Genomic DNA, 19,875 nt, shown 5'->3' on the forward strand with positions numbered 1-19,875 from the left:
CAAGATGACTTGTTCCACACCTAACCATTAAAATAGATGCCAGCCCAAAAATCTTCTTACTCATAAGTGACACTTTGAAGTCAATCTCAGTATTTTTTCCCAACCTTCTGTTGAGAAAAAGAACAAGGATACTGCAATTTTTTTTCTTAATGCAGATTTTATTAGAAAAGTTAAAATTAGCATTTTCATAACAACTAACTCAGCCACTTAATAAAGAAATGCTTATGATATATAAACACTTCAAGAAAAATTAAGACTATAAAAATAATTTGTTGTACTCCCTTTCTGCATTTTATAATTTCCATTTAGTATGGTATTGACAAAATCATTTATTCACCTACCTCTGGCAGGTTCACAAGGAAAACAGTGGTATAAATAACAGATAAAACACTCATAGAGAATGATCTTCGAATGTAAAAAGGGTCCCCTTATCCGAATTCCCAGTGGGAAACACACTTCAAACTTCAAAAGTAATGTATTTATTAGCTGGAAAGCTTTAAACTGTTCAATCATCTGGGTAATACAAAGCTTCCCCAAAACTGACCCCCCCCCAAAAAAAGAAAGAGAGAAACAAGGGGAAAGCCCAAGCAACACAGTAATGTGAAAAATGGATTCGGTTATTTTGTGAAGTGTTATTATTTACCTATCCAGCACTCCCAGATCTCCTATGTTTTCCCAAAATAGAGCTCTCACATCACTATTCAGGACATTACCTTCAAATAAGCAGGATAAGAACATTAAAAGCAATATGAAATAGGGATATTTCCTGCCTTCATTATCACGATGCAGATAAGACACCAATTAGTGCTTAGTACACATATCCCTATATTATATAAAGTGGTTCTTATAAAGCACTACGTGAAGCACCATATTTTTCAGATTATAAGATGCACCCTCCAATTTGGGGGAAAGGGAGTACATCTTATAGTCCGAATGTAGCTTACCTGGCTTGCTGAAGGGTGGCAGAGGCAGGCGGCGGAGGAGCAGGGTCACAGGTTATTAAATATTTTACCACTTTTTGCTTCAAAAAATTTTTCCTATTTTCCTCCTCTAAAACCTAGGTGAGTCTTATGGTCTGGTGTGTCTTATAGTCCTAAAAATACGGTAAATTTAGTATCATAGACAATCCTTTAAGTCTCATCATTTGATAGATGAAAAAACAGACTCATATAAAGCAACTCTTGTAAGGTCACACAACTAGTAAACGGCAGCAATTGAACGCAAACTCAGGTCTGCTGATGGACTTCTATTCACAGAAAATTAAAGAAAAAACCAGAAGTCAGGAGACCAGGGCTCTAATTATGTTGGAAAGGCCACTAACAGCCATAAAGGCCTTTCTCCTGGCCCTGTGGATTCTACTTCCTGAAAAAGAATGCCTCTCACTCTAAGTGCTTCACAAGGCTAATGTGAGGATCAACTAACAGTCATGAAAGTATTTTGAAAAGTATACTGTTATATAAACAGGGGAGAGATTACTCTTCCAACCTTCAACCAATTACAGTGAGTCCTGAACTCAAGAAACAGCAACACAATACCATGAGCTTGTGACCGGTGTTTTTTCAGACTGCAACAAATTCTGCGATTCAAGAAGAATCCTGACTAAATCTCAATTATTCAGTGTGTGAGTCATAAACGGAAAAATACAACCACTAGGTTCACTTATCAAAACTTGATAGTTTACAAGATAGAAGAAGAGAGTAAACTAAATTCTCTATGCCTGAAAAGGCCTCTCCACCAACACCTACCAGTAATAGTGACGATGCCACAGTAATAATAGCAAGTGCTTGTTGTTATGCCAAGCACTCACAGCTAAAGCATGTTATATGCATAACTTCATTTAATTCTCAAAAACCCTCTGTAGGAGATACAAGTATATCAATTTAACAGGAAGCAACAGTCTAAAGGAGTGAAGTAACATATCGGAGATCAAGCAGCTACTCAGTGGGCAAAGCCAGGATTCAAACCAGACCGCCTGTCGACAGAGCTGGAGCTATTCATGACTCACTGCATAAATCATCTGCCAAACAGCCCACTCCTCTCAGTACCTCTCAGGAAGCCCCCTGCATCCCAACCCAAGTGTAAATGTAAAACTCATTCTCCCTTCAAGCACCATTTCCTTTCCTTTCTAGTGATACTGCTATCTACTTATCATACATATAACGAATGAACAAACAAAACCTACTAACATTATTAACCCTGACACACATACATATACATATAAACAAACAAGGGCAAGCATGTAACTGGTCTGAGTCTGGTTCCTTTCCCCTGAGGAGCCACCGACTTCAACAACACTTGTTTTAAATTAAACGAGAATGTCTTTAAAAAGACATTAGTTATTGCACAAAACCATAGGGTAAGTGACAGAGTCAAGATATAAATTCATATTCATGTTTAATAACCTTTGTTACTAAGCCAGCCACCTGATTCCAAAGCCTCTCAGATGTTAATTCTAAAGGTTGGAGGTGGGGTAGGGACCAGAACCATGCCAATCCCACTTGCTAACTCAGTTAATAAATATTCATTGTAATGAAATTAAAAAACCTCAATCAGTACATTGTGGCTCATATTCTAAAATTCAATGAAAGAGAATGCCCTCAGCTTCCAAGTGAGATTCCTCTCTTATCTCCCCAGGGCACATCAGGCCTACTCCCCATTCCCAGTAACAGTGAGAAAGAAAGGATTTTTGAAATCTGAGTTCCCACTTTTTGCTGGAAATTAGACTCAGGCCTACTTACTCAGTCACGTCTATTCTCAGAAACAAAATACTTAACCCTTGAAATAAAATTTTCAAACTACTCTCCTTAACTCCTTAAGCACCCGCCCAAACCATGCACTCAGCTTAGACAACACCTCCACCTGACCTATACACTTTCACAACCCTTTGCCCAACCTTGAACAGAACTAGCCCTCCCATAGGCTCCCATCCCACTGCACTAGTTCTGCCTTATGTTTCATCACTTACCAGTCTGTAACCACATGTGTTTTGAAGGCAGATATTCTGTGTTATTCTTTGCTGTATTAATACTACATATCACAGTACCTGGATAGTAGGCACTCAAACACTGGTGAAATCAATAAACGAATGACTAAGTGACTGATGCTTCAATAAGGACTCTGTGTTGTTACTTCTGGTGGGACATATGAGCAGCTTCTCATCATTCTCCATAGCTGTAGCACAGCCAGACTCGTAACAGACAGCCCTGCCACAGAGCTGTCTCTCTACCAGGCTCTAGGCAAGCAGGTGCTATGATCGCAGCTACTGTGTACCACTAATTACTGAAAAGCAAATTCAAGCTCATGAAAGTATGCTTCAACTGAGATTCTGTGCACCATTCATTCTAAAAATACTTTATTACCAGATAATTCATTTAAGGAAACTGCTAATATAAATAACAAACACTGCTGCCATATCACACACAATCACATGACCAATCTTGTAAAATGATCACCTTTGGAGTTAAGCCTCCATTTCTGATCCTCCATGTTCCACAGAGTATATAGCAGACACTTTAATCCTCCAATTTAGTATTCACATCAACCCTACAGACTAAATAGTGTATGATCAGTCTCCATCTTAAGGATGAAAAACTGAGACTCAGATTGTTAAGTAACTTGTCCAAAGGCACCACAAAGGCGTATCTATAATTTGAACCTTAGTCTGCTGGGTGTCTGCGGGTGATCACTACCCTAGAGGGCCTTGAAGTAAAAGGTAGGTCCTTTATGGGCTTGACAAGGTGGTGTCAACCAACTAAAAATTGACTTAAGGGGTCAGGAAAATACAATCATTCAATAACTTAAAATGTAAGGTTAGGCTTTTCATTTACTATTATATACAGATTCAAACCCAACACAAAAAAAGTTAAAAGAGCTTCAAGAATCAAAACTGGCAATGAAAAAGTTACAGTCTTAAATAACACTGTTATAAGAAAATTTAAGTGACAGTCAGAAGCTGCCTTTTTAAAAACAGTTATTCAAAATGATGGAGGAGAAGCATACTCCATCTCCAGCATAATGCCCATCTGCCAACAGGGTAGTTAAAGGTTAGGAAAGCAGACCAGAAATAAAGAAAGAGAAAAGTCTCTTATTCTAAGAAAAGAGACCATATGCAAAGTTACTTCCTTGCCAATTTATAAAAAATGCAAATTGAAAAAAAGGAAAAATGTAACAGTATTTAGAGGAATTCTTTTTAAGAAAAAGTTGCCAATTAAAACAAGAAGGTTCAAATCATCAGTAATTAGACCACTGAATATCTGAAATATAATTTCTTAGGTTGGCCAAAAAGTTTGTTTAGTTTTTGTCTATACGATGGCTCTAGTACTGCTTAGTTGTCATTAACTTCATTTGAAACCATTTTGTTAGATTGTATTGTGACAGCTGTCATTTCAGCATGCATTTTTTAAAAAACTTATCGAAACTGGTAAATTTTGTACACCATTTTAATAATAAAGATGGAAGAAGATACACAACTTTGTTGGCATATTATGCGCTATTATTTCAAGAAAGATAAAAATGCAACTGAAATGCAAAAAAAGATCTGTGCAGTGTATGGAGGAGGTGCTAAGACTGATCGAGCGTGTCAAAAGTGGTTTGTAAACTTTCTTGGTACTACTGACATTTTGGCCAAATAATTATTTGCTGTGAGGCTGTCTTGCATTGGAAGATGTTAAGCAAGCAGCACCACTGGCCTCTTATCTATTAGAAGCCAAAAGCAGAAGATAGCTGACATACTCAAAATATTCAAATCAATAAAGTGACTGGTGACAATTTTCAAAATGTGTCATTTATTTTGTGGAAAAATGTAACAGACTTTTTGGCCAACCCAATTAAAAAAAAAAAGGAAGATGTGTTTAGTGCCTCTAAATTTACATGTGCACTGAAAGGTAATTTCACTAGTGAAATCATTCCAACTAGTGCAAATCTAATGATTTTTAATAGTCACTAGATAAAGTTAAACCTCGCTTAAACTTACAATTAGCTATTCATTAAGGTTACTGTCACTAAGGCATCTATTTTAATGCTATTCTAACTTTGAAAGAAATACACATTGTGTCCATTCTTAAATTATTTTCCATTCACCTTTATGACAATACTTAAAGATAACGGTATTTTAATATTGTAAATCCACACTGTTTCCCTGATACACATTTGCTTTTCAGCTTCTTAAAGATTAATGAGACTTCACTTAAATGCATTTCTGCCTGTCAGTCCTGATGCTTCAATGACTTCATACAATTTCCCTTGGAATAAAATTTTAACAGAGAAGGCAGTTTTTTATTCTTTCTAACTATGGCAGAAGCTGAACTAGCATCCTTCAGTAATACACAATTTCCTAAAGAGACCAAATTAAATAGAGCCCAGAGGTAGTGTTTCTAAATTCAAAAAAGGGAACCCTAGTTCACTGTTGGTGGGATTGCAGACTGGTACAACCACTATGGAAAACAGTATGGAACTTTCTAAGAAAACTAAAAATGAACGTGCCTTTTGACCCAGCAATTCCACTATTAGGAGTATATCCTAAGAACCCTGAAACACCAATCCAAAAGAACCTATGCACCCCGATGTTCATAGCAGCACAATTTACAATAGCCAAGAGTTGGAAGCAACCTAGATGCCCATCAGTAAATGACTGGGTCAAAAAGATAGGGTATATTTACACAATGGAATTCTATGCAGCAGAAAGAAAGAAGGAACTCCTACCCTTTGCAACAGCATGGATGGAACTGGAAAGCATTATGCTGAGTGAAATAAGCCAGGTGGTGAAAGACAAATACCATATATCACGGTTAACAGGAATCTAAACAACAAAACAAACAAGCAAGCAAAATATGACCAAAGACACTGAAATACAGAACAGGCTAACAGGGACCAGAGGGGAGAGTGGAGAGAATCACAGGGGAAAAGGGGAAGGACTCATATGAACAAGTATAAAGGACACATGGACAATAACTAAGGTGGGAGGTAGAAATGGGAGGGAGATGGGGAGCACTGGGGTGGGGGGCAGGGCTGGGAATATAAGACAGAAAACTGTACTTGAACAAGAATTAAATTTAAAAAATAATAAAAATAAATAAAATAAATTCAAAAAAAGCAACCAGCCAATTCCTACATCTTCCCCATGGCTAGCCTCCATCTATGATACACTGTTTCATCACCATTTAATAACATACCTCCTTCCCTCTTTTTGACTACACATGCTTAACAAAAAATGTTTTCTTCACTATTATTTTTATTGATAAAATTAATTAACTGAAAAGTGGATAGAAATGATGTAACCAAAAACTGAGGCAATGGGGAAATAACTTACGGGAATTATATAGCTTATCTATACATTAATAGAACTTTAAAGATTTTATATCTCCTATACCAAGGTACAGGGGTATGAAAACATAATTTATAATATATTGCATAATCTCATTTAATAATAACAATAAAATGATACCTAACACATTGTGCTTACTGTGTTTCAGGCACTGTTCTAAGTGCACTGCGCATTTATTTAGTCCTCAAGGCAACTCTATAAGGTAAGTACTATTATTTCAAATTCACAAATAAAGCTTTGAACTGTTAGTTTACCCACAGTGTGAGAAAGTGATAGGGCTATAACTGAAATTTAGGTTGGAATATGAAGACAAATCAAGCTCTTACCCTCCTAAGTAATACTTTCTACTCTCATTGTATGACCCCCACCCCAAACAACTCTCCCTGAGACCTAAAAGATAGAGAACAGCAATGTACAGTTCCTACTGAGGCATCACCTCACATACAACTCATCTCCAACATTTATAAACTTCAGATAGAGCTGAATCAACCTTGCTGCCATCTCCCAAGTCTATCATTCAGCCTTTCATGCTGTTTTCATATGACTTACCCTTGCCCAAAACAGCCTCTCCAATCTCCATACTCAACAAATTTTGCCCAGGTTCAAAGTTCTATCTCCTTCACAGGATATTTTCTGATTCAGTCAACATTGAAATTCCCTGTATGGACTCTTTCAGTAATTGTAGTTATCACCATTTTAGCTACTAATCTCATACTGCCTCATACTGCCATTTGAATATTTTGGCACACTCATCCCCAAACTGAAGGTCAGAATTATGTCTCAAAATCTAGTGAAAATCTAGTATCCACTTCAGTCCATACCACAGTGTTATACATATAACAGGAGCTTGATAAATACTGTTGAACAGATGAATATATACTTTTATTTTGTGAGAGGCAGTAAGGCAAAGAAAGTGTTTCAACAAAGTACAGGCATTGGTGTCTGACAAACCACAATTTTAATCTTAGTTGCTGGAAGGAATGTAAATGCTGTCATTTTGAAAAAGTATGATAGTTCTTCAAAATGTTAAAACACAAGCTTACCATAGGACTCCTAGGTATGCACCCAAGCAAACTGAGAACATATATTCACATAAAAATCTGAACATGAATGTTCATAGCAGCATATTTCATAATAGCCAACAAGAGACAACAAGCCAAGTGTGCATCAGCTGATGGATACTCAAAATGTAGTGCACATCCATACAATGGAATATTATTCAACCATTAACAGGAATGAAGCTCTGATACATGCTACAACATGGATGAGCCTTAAAAAATTATACTAAGTAAAAGATAAACACAAAAGGTCACATATTGTATGATATACAACACCCGTTGATATAAAATGTTCAGAATAGGTAGGTCCACAGAGCCAGAAACAAAATTAGTGGGATTCCCAGGAAATGAAGTACAAAAGAAACAATGAGCAACTGCTACGGGGTATGAGATTTCTTAGGGATGATGAAAAAGTGCTGGATTACGACAGGGGCAATGGATGCACAACTTCATAAATATACTAAAAATAATTGAATTGTACACTTACAATGGTGAATTTTACAGTATATGAATTATATCTCAACAAAAAATAATAGAGAATGGGTGAAAAGAAATTAGAACAGCTGAATACAGACAACTATTTTCTTAAGTTTTACTACAAAAAAGGCAAATAAATGGGACAATACATGGCAGTGAAAGTGGGGTCAAAAGAAAGTACCTTTAAGGTTGAAAAAACAATATATTTATAGGCTGATGAATGATCCAACAGACAACAAAATTGTGATGCATAAAAAATGGAGTGGGGAAATTCTTGAAGCAATACCTTGAGTAGTTGAGAGGGGATGGTATCTAGCACACAAGTGAAGGACTGTCTTGAATACAGACTGCGCATCCATGATAACAGGAAGGCAGAATGCATGGGTACAGAGTGCTTCAGTTTTCTTAGTGAAGGAGGAAGCAAGGTCATCAGCTGAATGGGAAACAAGATGTTATGGGTTTAAAAAGAAAAAGGGAGTGTAGAAAAGAGCTGTCTGGAAGAGTGATAGAGTGAATGGATGAGGTACTACAATTGCCTGGCAGCATTAAGGACCCACTTGAGGTTCAAGGTCCTGAATTTAAAAGATTAGTTAGTATGGGTGTGGGAGTGTGTGCACCCATGCACATGTGTTTTCCAGCTATGTGTAGAGGCATGGGTACAAGTATAGAGTAGGAGTCAGATTTAACCAGGGTTGTAAGTTTTGTCAAGTGAATATAATAAAAGGCATAGAAATTGACAGTATATGCAAATGAGTTTGTATAATGATGGGCTATGGAACTTAAGCAGGACAAGAAAGTGAGAACATCGAGTTAAAAGACAATGAAAAAACAGAAGGATCGATGGATCTCAGATCTAAGGTCTGACTGAGATCCATGGAAAACAAGATCTGTAGAGGAGGAGAGTCCAAGTAACCAGAGGCCAGTGTGTTGGAATCATCCATGTATAAATCATCCCTAAATGTTCAAGCTCAAGAAATCATCCCAGTTCCTGAACAGCAAATGGATTCTTATTGTTATCAAATAATTTTTTGCATTCACCTGTCAATTTTATGCCCTCCCCAACTCAAATATCGGCAAGTCCCATGCACTGTTATCTATTTTACCTATTTATTTAGAAACTTACATAAATTTCCTAACATACTCTTCCACAATTTCCAGGTGCTAATAAATACTTATTGATATATATATCTAGGTCCCTGATGAATGATAGTCATACAATAAATAAATTTTCATTTATTGATGAATAAGTAATGAAAACAGAAAAGTGAGTTGTCCTTTCCCTATCACATGCATTAGAAAAAATTTCTCACCATTCACAGCTGTCTGCCTTTCAAACTACAACACACATACACACGATTAATTTACCAATCACTGTCATTTGTATTTACTATTCAGAGACACTGCAGCTGGTGAGGCAATCTTCTGTGTTTGGCTGCAAGAACTATACAATATTAGTAAATGAAATTAGAGGAGACATAGCCATTTCATCAAAGGAAAGCTTCTGTTTTTAAATTGTTTTAACAAAACAATTTGTATCTTCCACACATTTTTCTTCAAAAACACATGTACATCATTATTTTAACAAAAAGCATACCTTTTAAAATTTCAGATATTAATAGGGAGGAAGCACAAGGCAGAATAATTATATCCCCCCAAAAAAATAAAACTATATTGAGTTCTAAAAGAAATACAAAATCCTCTGCAAAACCCACTCAGTTACTGAATATAGGTAATAAGTGATCTCCCTATATAACCCAGTAGTTAGATATCTGTGTTCAGAGACCTTCTCAAGCTAGATGCTATGCCCTGTACCCCCAGAAACCAATTTAATTGGCTTGGTGTAGGATCTAGGTTATTGGTATCTTTCATTTTTTAATACATTTTACTGACTATACTATTATAGTTGTCCCGTTTTTTCTCCCCTTTATTCCCCTCTGCCCCGCACCCCCCTCCATCATTCCCCCATCTTTAGTTCACATCCATGGGTCGTACATGTAAGTTCTTCAGCTTCTCCATTTCCCATACTATTCTCAACCTCCCCCCGTCTATCTTGTATCTATCATTTATGCTTCTTATTCCCTGTGCCTTTTACCCCATCCTCCCCTCTCCCCTCTGATAACTCTCCATGTGATCTCTATTTCTGTGAGTCTGTCCCTGTTCTAGTTGTTTGTTTCATTCATTTTTGTTTTGGGGGTGGGGGAGTCAATTGTGAGTTTGTTATCATTTTACTGTTCATATTTTTTCATCTTCTTTTTCTTAGGTAAGTCCCTTTAACATTTCATATAATAAGGGCTTGGTGATGATGAACTCCTTTAACTTGACCTTAATCTGGGAAGCACTTTATCTGTCTTTCCATTCTAAATGATAGCTTTCCTGGATAGAGTAATCTGGAATATAGGTCCTTGCTTTTCATCACTTTGAAAACTTCTTTCCAGCCCTTTCTTGCCCATAAGGTTTCTTTTGAGAAATCAGCTGATAGTGTTATGGGAACTCCTTTGTAGGTAACTCTCTGCTTTATTTTTGTTGCTTTTAACATTCTCTCTTTGAATAAGTAGATAGATGGTAGACAGAAAAGAGACAGGGGGAGGGCAAGGATAGTATGGGAAATGTAGAAGTTAAAGAATTTGTAGGTATGATACATGGACATGAACTAAAGGAGGGAAATATGGGTGGAAGAGGGTGTGTAGAGAAGTGAAGAGGGGAAACTGGGAAAAACTGAAATAGCATAATCAATAAAATATGTATTTTTAAAATAAAAACAAGATTCTCTCTTTATCGAACCTTTGACATTTAAATTATGATGTATCTTGGTGTGGCCCTCTTTGGGTTCAACTGGTTTGGGGTCATCTTAGTTTCCAGGACTTGTATGTCTGTTTCCTTTGCAAGACTGGGGAGGTTTCCTTTCATTATTTCTTCAAATAAGTTTTCAATTTCTTGCTCTTCCTCTTCTCCTTTTGGCACCCCTATGATTCAGCTACTGGAACATTTAAAGTTGTCCTGGAGGTTCCTAAGCCTCACCTCATTTTTTTGAATTCTTCTTTCTTCATTCTGTTCTGGTTGAATGTTTCTTTCTTCCTTCTGCTCCAAATCATTGATTTGAGTCCCAGTTTCCTTCCCTTCATTGTTGGTTCCCTGTGCATTTTCATTTTCCTTTATTTCACTTTTCAGAGCCTTCACTTTTCCTCTATTTTGCAACCATCCTCGACCATTTCTGAGAGTATCCTGATTACCAGTGTTTTGAACTGTGCATCTGATAGGCTGGCTATCTCTTCATTGCTTAGTTGTATTTTTTTCTGGAGCTTTGATCTGTTCTTTCATTTGGGCCATATTTTTGGTCTTGGCACACCTGTTCTGTAGTAAGGGGTGGAGCCTTAGGTATTTGTCAGGGAAAGGCAACCCACTTTGCTGCATTGTGGCACTGTATGCGGGGGTGGGGTCTGAGAGGGAACAATAACAATTGCTCAGCTCTCTTGGCTTTCAGTCACTTCCTCCGCTTCCCAGAAGCAAATTGGGTCCTTCTGGTGCTGATTCCCAGGTGGGTAGGTTTTTGTATGTTCCAAGACCCCTGTGGGTCTCTCCAACAAGCTCTCCCATGATGCTGAGAATTTCTTCCACAGCTGCAACCCCCACAGGTTTTCTCAGTCAGAGGTTTTAAGGCTTTATTTCCCCATGCTGGAACCCTGGGTTGTATGGTCTGTCTTGCTCCCCAGTTGTTCCTCCCAGTTTATCTGCATGCAAATGTGGGACTGCCTCCTCCGCCAGCTGCCACCTTAGCGGGAGCCCTCTCCACCCCTCCTACCTGTCTGGATGGATGTTTCTTGTTTAATTCCTTGGTTGTCAGACTTCCACACAGTTCGATTTTCTGGCAGTTCTGGTTATTTTTTGTTTTTAAATTTGTTGTTGTCCTTCTTTTGGTTGTGCAAGGAGGCAAAGTGTGTAGGTTAGCAGTATTTTTTAAAACTCTCCAAGATTCTAGTATATAGCCATGCTTGGAAACTACAGCTCTAATCTAATCCCTTCCTCTGTATCAGCAGCCCATAAATCTTTCCCGTACTTTCAGATTTCGTATCCAACTGCCTTCTACACATTTCCATCTGGAGAGTCACAAGGACATTCCTAATGCAAATGTCCAATCTTAAAGTCAGAATTTTCCCCACATACATTTTATCCTGTGTTTTTGTCCTTTAACATTTTAGATTGTGAAATGTAACTTACATAGAAAAAATGCATAAAACATATAAGCACAATTTAACAGTTCTGAAAAAGTACCCTTGTAATTATACGTATCAGCCAGATCAAGAAATATACCACTAATAACACCTCAGTCTTCTTTACTTCTTATCTTAGCTAGTATCCCAATTCACCTAGTCATCCAGGTCAGAAGACCAGGGAGCTTCATCTTAAGATTTCTTCTTCTTCCGCTACAGCCAGTAAATCCCAACCAAGTACAGAGGATTTTACGGCTTAAACAGCTTCCCTTTTCTTTTTTACTGCCATTTTCTTGGTCCAGAATCTCTAAAGGATGAATATGCTTCCAGTTCATCCAATGAAATGATTTCTTAAAAACAAAAAGCTGATTGCCACCTACTCTTCCTGGTTTCCCATACCTTAGCAAGGTAAGTTCCTCCATGAACTGGCCCTGAGCTCTCTAATATCTATCTCTACCTCTCTCTCCTTCTCTATTTTTCTCTCTTCCTTCTATGAAACTTGCTCCACTTCAAAAGTTATACTACTAATCTAATAATGTGCTTACAATTACCTAAAAACTCTATGCCATTTCCTATCTTTCTACTGATGCTCTTCTGTAAAGCATATCCATCCTTACTCTGTTGTACTTACCTTTTAAAACCCAACTCAGCCATCAATTTCTCCAGGAAACTGTGCCTGACCCCCATTTAATCTCTAAATAGTGATTCATTCCCCCTCTATGCTATTCCTATTCTTGTCTATAGAATTATTTTGCACACTGTAGTTAGAAACATTTCTCAATGTCAGCCTCACTTACAATAGTCCCATACTTGCTCTGGGAACTGTGTCTTCTATCCCTTTTACTTTGCTCCATCACAAAAGTAAATTTCCAACAGAAGACATGTGGCTTCAAACCCTGCCCTCAAGCATAGCTGGATCAGGACTAGGCCAATCAGATTCTATCTCCCAGGAACTTGGAATCAAAATTAGAAACTTAGTGTCTGTGCAGCTAAGAACTGTAAGCTTTAAAAGAAAGGCTAGAGGTGGGAGGCATATTCCACCATATGTACTACAGAAATGAGAAAGATCTTCGAAGAGAAAAGAATGAACAGATGGGCAGAGTGAAAGAGGTAAGAGAAGACAGTCCTGTGGGCTTCCAGTTGCAGGTTCCAGTCCTTCCTAAACCCCTCTGAATTCTCGTCCTTAAGTTCTAAAAGCAAGAACTGTATCTTTACATATTACTAGTTTCTATTATTTGCAACTTAAAGGTCCAAATACAATACAGAATTTACTTTCTTACACATGTGTCTATTTATCCCATTAGCACCATGAAGGCAGAACGATGTCTTCATCTACCAGCCACACTAGCACATACCCTAGAAATGTCAAGAGCTCAATTTATGACTGCCAACCATGCCACACTTTTTAAAAAGTGTAAAGAAGTATTGAACTCTAGCTAATTACTTGCATGTCAAACTATTTAGAAGTAAACTGTAAAGATGTCTGCAACTTACTTTGAAATACATCAAAATTAAGATGGATTGATAGATTGTGGTATGAATAGATGGACACATATGTGATAAAGCAAATAAAAGAAAATGTTAATGGTTTAGGCTGAACTACTTGTAAAATGTGTTCACTATACACCTTTTTTTACATGTTTAAACTTCTTAATAAAAAAATGCTTAGTGAATATAACAGCAATTGAACTGACTTATATGGGTAAAGCCATATACAACATACTCATTAGCTGATTTTATTGCCCTCTGCCTTAAAATGAAAATTTAAAGAACTTTAATAGGAAGATAGGGACCAAGGTGATTTCCTTTCTCTGATTAGGTTTTCAAAGTGTATATGTCTATCTTCCCAGTTCACAAGATTATTTCACAGTGACAGCAGTGAGGTACAATTAAAATGTAAAACCAAATACTTCCATTTCATGCCTCCTTTAAAGCTAGTTTTATAAAATGTATTGAAGTTAGATGGAATAATTCAATACATGTTTTCTATGATCAAGACCACTCATCAAGACAAAAGAAAAAAGGCTGGAGCAGCTATATAGTTAACCTTCTCTTGACAACTCAGAAAAACACATCAGGAGAAGAATTAGGAGATGAGAATCACAGACTCAGACTGCTGAAAGTGGTCAAAAGACTAAAACTACAGATCCTTATTTTTCAAAGAGAAAACCAAGAACCAAAAAGCTGAAGTATCTTGCCCAATGTCATCAAAACATGGCTCAGACTGAAGTATCTTGCCCAAAGCTGAAGTATCTTGCCCAATGTCACCAAGATGGCTCAGACTCAAACCCTGGACTTACGACTAAAGTGCCCAGTGCTCTTTCCATCCTCCTTTGTCGTCTTAGATACCCCACACCCCAGTTCCTTTTTCAAGAGTAATATTACATGAATTGCCTCATCTCAGCTTATATATTTGTATTTGCCCAATTAATTTTTAGGTACTAGGCATTCAGATTTTAAATACAAGTGAACACAAGAATCATATTAAGATCAGGGCTTAGAGGACATACCTTTAATTCACTATAAATGAACTTCATTAAAATGGCCTGAAAGTGCTGTCCTATTGTTTTCGGCAAATAAAGAGGCACAAATAGAGTTTTAGCAGGACACCTGCCTGCATTTCTTGTCTCTGGTAGAAGGCCAAACTTTCACAAATATTCTTCCAAAAAGTGAACAACTCAAAGCTGCAGGAGTAGAATAAACTCTTTTTTAAAAAAATTCAGTCTGTATTTTAGTCTATTATTTAATTCAAAGTGTACATGCTAAAATAATGGATTACAGAAGACATACATAACTGCAGTTATTCTTACAAAAGCATTCAAAGAATGCTAGTCTGTGTTTTATAAAGAGCTCAATTAGGCTTTAGTAAATTTCTTATGCAGCCACTGTATTTCTATTGATATCTTGTCGAGACAACAGAAAATCTAAGAAATGACTGGATCACTTAAGGCACAACTTCAGTAAAATACAATGTTATCTCAGAGAGCTATATATAGGTCACCAAACAGATGCAAATGGAATGGTATTTCTTTTCTGAACTTTGTTCCTTTCATGGCAAAGCTAAAGCTGTAAGGAATGATGGAAGGATAGTTTGCTATACGGAAAATAAATTTAAACCATACTACTACTAGCTACTAAAATTCCACTATACTAAAGTCATCTCTTCTGAAATAATTAAAGAATACAGTGCTCAACAAGATAGCGTTTCAAGAAAAAAAAAGAAAAAAGAAGTCAACCAGAATGAGTTTGCTGTCTTTGTTACATTAAAATGGAAATGTGCAGAAGTGCCCACTTTACTTTCTTAATAATCCATCTGTACAAATATTTAACATTCTGCCAGTCCACAGCTTCCAATCCTAAATAAGATTTACCACAAATTCTGCTGCTAAAAATGCACTTTCACCAAGAACATTGATGAAATAACCAAAATATTAAAGAATGGCACCTTACCTCCTAGTGTATCAGCAAGGGCCTGAGGTTGCTAAATGCCTATATGAAAGTGAGCCATGTATTGATGTGGACAACTGCTCTGGACTACTAAGCACTGTATTTTGGGGTTTTAGCCAATATATTACAGGGCTCTAATTCAACAGCTAGAGTTACAGAACGAATGCAATGCCAACCCTTCACACAAGGTGATGACTGCAACTACAAAATCCCTAACAGGAACTTAATAAGCTTCCAATGCCCCCACACAAGGTAACACATAGAAGATAAAGCAAAATCCACAATATGACAGTTCCCCAGAAACACTGTAAAACAAAGTGGATAGGAGAATATGCCCTAAAATCATACCACCAGGGTTCAAATCCCTGTTATATCACTTTCTAAGTGTGTAAACTTGAGATAGGAAATTAACCTCTGTCTCACATGTAAAGCAGGAATAAAAGCAGTACTCACCACACTGCGTTACTGTGACATTTAAATGGAGAAATTCCATGTTTTAAAGCTGCTTAGCAGAGTGCATGGCACAAGAACACTCAGGAATTGCTAACTTTTACTATTAAAATTATAAAATTCATCATAATACTGCACAATTTCACTAAGCTGGTCATGTGTCAATAAGAAAGGCTACTGGAATGCTTTGAACCACATTAACTAGTGATGCAAAGTATTCTAGTAGAGGCAATTACACAAGATTCCCTTAAAGGAAAATGAAAAGCATCTAATTTCCAGAAACCAAAAAAGACAGCTGCAGAAAAGAAGCATGACCTAAGGTCCAGTTATTTACAAACCATTACAGTGACCAAAAGAGAACAGTGCATTGTATTAAGATAGCCCAATTTCAGCACAGGCTGTACAGGGACTCTGACGGCCCTGTTTTCCAAAACAAAAGGTCATCCTCATATCCCACATATGCACATGAATTGGTAAGTAGATGAAATTCAAATAAACTAAAGACGTGACAGGAGACTAACCAAGGAAATTCTAACTATAATCCTTACAGCATAAAATAGAGGGAGCCTTGTTATTTATACACATAAAAGAGAAAATCCATAAAGGACCTTAAACCTAGGTATATCATAAAAGCAATACTGTATCTTTAAAAAAAAATTCCAAAGTTAAATTATACACTGTAATACCAAATGGAGAATAGGCACATACTGTATAGGTAGAAAGGTAAATTCAATTATAAACATTACAAGGTTCATGATGAGAATCTTTAACAGTTACTAATGATTTCCTCAGCAGTGACACTAACATTTATGCTTTGCTACCCCTAAAAATAAATACATAAAATAAATAAAACAAAAAATAAAAGTTCTCTATGTGGAATGCCTATCCTGCCTTCCCTGCCTATCCAAATGCTACCTCTTCTTCCTGGGCACTCAGTCTCACTGCCACAACGAGGTCCACAAAGACACCTATCCTGACCTCTCTAGTTGTACGTATACTATAAATTTGGGCACTAGGGCACAGAATGCTTTGCATTCATTTGAGTAGGACCAATCACTGACAGGGCAGAGACTGTCACCTCCTTTTGCTTATTCTTATAGCTGAAGCAAAGTAATAATCTAACAGGGGTGCCCAACCTTTTGGCGTCTCTGGGCTACACTGGAAGAAGAGGAGTTATCTTGAGCCACACATTAAATACACAAACACTAACGAAAATTGATGCGCAAAAAAAGGTTTTAAGTTAATTTACGATTTTGTGTTGGGCCCAACTCATAGCAATCCTGGGCCCCATACAGCCCATAAGCCGTGGGCTGGACACCCCTGAATCAAATGCAAACGCCTCACACTGAGCTAGGCACTATGGTAAGAATTTATGAAGTTTAAAAATGAGTATCTGTGAATCAGCCAACAGAACTAGTACATTACCATTAGGGATAAAGCAACTCAGAGTCTCCATCTCCACAGCAGCCCTGTGAGGCAAGCCACGTCCCCAGGTGGATGCAGGCTCACAGAGACTCAACCAAGGTCACAAATCTAGTGAGCGATAAAGTCCACATTCAAACCAGCTCTTCTGACTGAAAAGCTACTTTTCTTTCCACCACATCTTATTCTATTGCCTGGATTTATTCTTCTTCTCTGCCTACTAAGTCCTACCTATTCTTCGAGCCCCCACCCCCTCCATAAAATCCTCTCCAACTACCATAATTTACATTTTGTTATTCCTTTTTATTTCTCTTTTCACCAAAGTTTGATGAAAACAAGGTCTATATGTTTTTTACACTTGTGTTGGCTCTCCTAATTTTAGAATTATGCTAGACCCAAAGTAGTTACTCAATCACTCTATATATGATGAATTTTCTTAATGAAATCATTACAGTGACATATATAAAAATTCTAAGTATTGAGCCCTGGCTGGTGTAGCTCAGTGGACTGCGCACACGCCTGTGAACCAGAAGATCGCGGTTCAATTCCCAGTCAGGGCACATGCCTGGGTTGCAGGCCAGTTCCCTGCAGGCCAACTCCCAGCAGGGGACGCACAAAAGGCAACCATACATTGATGTTTCTCTCCCTCTCTCCTTCCCCTCTAAAGATAAATAAAATAAAAATCTTTAAAAAGAAATTCTAAGTATTGTTTGCCCAGCACACCACACAAAATCTAGGGGTACAGCATTTTCTTTAGTATTATCAAGTTTATGAATTCAAGGGGGGCAAACTAAAAACAGACAGGCACCAATGGCTAAACCTTTTAAGTCTCTAGGGGCTCTGCCTCCACTTCTTCCAGACCTCATACAACTCAGTGGTCCAAGGCTCTCTCCTAGGTCCCCTTGTTTTCCATCACACTCTCTTCTAAGTGGCCTATCCCAGTTCCATCACTCCAAATAATGTCTATATACAGATCACCGTATTATACCTACAACCCTGTTCTCTACCTGGAGTCCAGACTTACCTATCCGTTTATGACTGCCATCAATAAAAACAACAAAGTGATCAAAACACAACTATGAATTTTTCCCCAAAACCTACTCCACTCACAAGTCTTATCCAGCTCAATGAATACCAATAATCATCCACCCAACTCTAAAAGGAAAAAATCATCCCTGAAACAGACTGTTGACATAATCTATTAATTCTACCTCTAAAATATGTCCTGAATCCTTTCCTAGCGTTGTCTTTCACCTGCGCTGAAACAGCCTCCTAATGCATCTTCCTGGCCAATACACACAATCCTTTCTCCATACAACTAAGTCATCATTTAAAACATCAAACCTTTCATTCTCCTACTCAAAATCTTCCAATGGCTACTTACATCATCCTCAGAATAAAAATCATACTCCTCACCCTGGCTTATAAAGTCCCAGCTGATCTGGTCCTCACTCACCGAACTCATCTATACCTATCTCGCTATCTCTCTCTATCTATTTATCTATCTCTATCTCTGTATTTAAATAGACTCTCTGTCCCTCCCTCCCCTTCCCTTCCTCTCATTACACCCCAATCACTGGGTCCTCCTTTTCCTTCCTTCCATATACCAATTGTGTCCATGCGCTATGCCACTGCACTAGCTGTTCCCTCTGACTGGAACAGTCTTCCCCCTTTTCTTTCTAAGACTGACTCTCAACATTCAGATCTAACCACAAATGAGATCACAGTCAAGTAGCCTCTCCCTCACTCTCCTATTTTAATTCTCTGCACACCACTTAACTCATATATTTGATTATTTATCTTTTCTCCACAGGAACATAAGGTCAATGAGACTAAGGACATTGCCTGTTATTCACCAATGTATTCCAGTGACTAAAACAGTACCTGGCCCACCACAGATACTCATAAGGATATTAAGTGAATACATTTATGAATAAATGAACTGCTTCCATTTCCATTGCTCTATTAATGGTGGTTTTTTTAGCACCAGAAAAGGGGGGGGGAGGTAAAGTTGACATTTTGCTAATTATAAACAAATGTCTCTCTCCAATTTAAATATAATACTTTGACTATTTTCTCTATAAAACTACTACTCTCTAATTTCATTCCAAGCTATTAAAATACACTGGTAGAGATACACCATAGTAAAACTGTCAATTCTCCCCAAATTGATCTACAGATTTAATGAAATTACTGTAAGATCTAGAACTGATAAAACAATTTTGAGAAAAGAAAAAAAGGGAAGAAATCACTCCACCCAATTTAAAGACTTCCTATATAGCTACAGTAATCAAGACTGTGTGGTCTTAGCAGAAGGACAGACACATAGATCAATGGAATAGAAGAGAGAATCCAGAAACAGATCCATACAATATGCCCAACTGAGTTTTGACAAAGGTGCAAAAGCAATTCAATGAAGGAAGGAGAGCCTTTTCAACAAATAATAATGGAGGAACTGAACATCCACAGGCTAAAAAAGCCAGAACTTTGA

The 19,875-nt window shown here is 37.4% G+C and overlaps 1 protein-coding gene across 6 annotated transcripts in view; it reads right to left on the reverse strand.

The window, feature by feature from the left end:
• The window catches only part of STRBP (spermatid perinuclear RNA binding protein), a 133,673-nt gene that overhangs the window by 88,135 nt on the left and 25,663 nt on the right, over positions 1-19,875 (reverse strand). The gene's annotated exons all lie outside the window — the stretch shown is intronic.

Source organism: Sturnira hondurensis, unplaced genomic scaffold (assembly GCF_014824575.4).
Source record: "Sturnira hondurensis isolate 20B ecotype Veracruz unplaced genomic scaffold, ASM1482457v3 Scaffold0022908, whole genome shotgun sequence".
Classification (NCBI taxonomy): Eukaryota; Metazoa; Chordata; class Mammalia; order Chiroptera; family Phyllostomidae; genus Sturnira; species Sturnira hondurensis.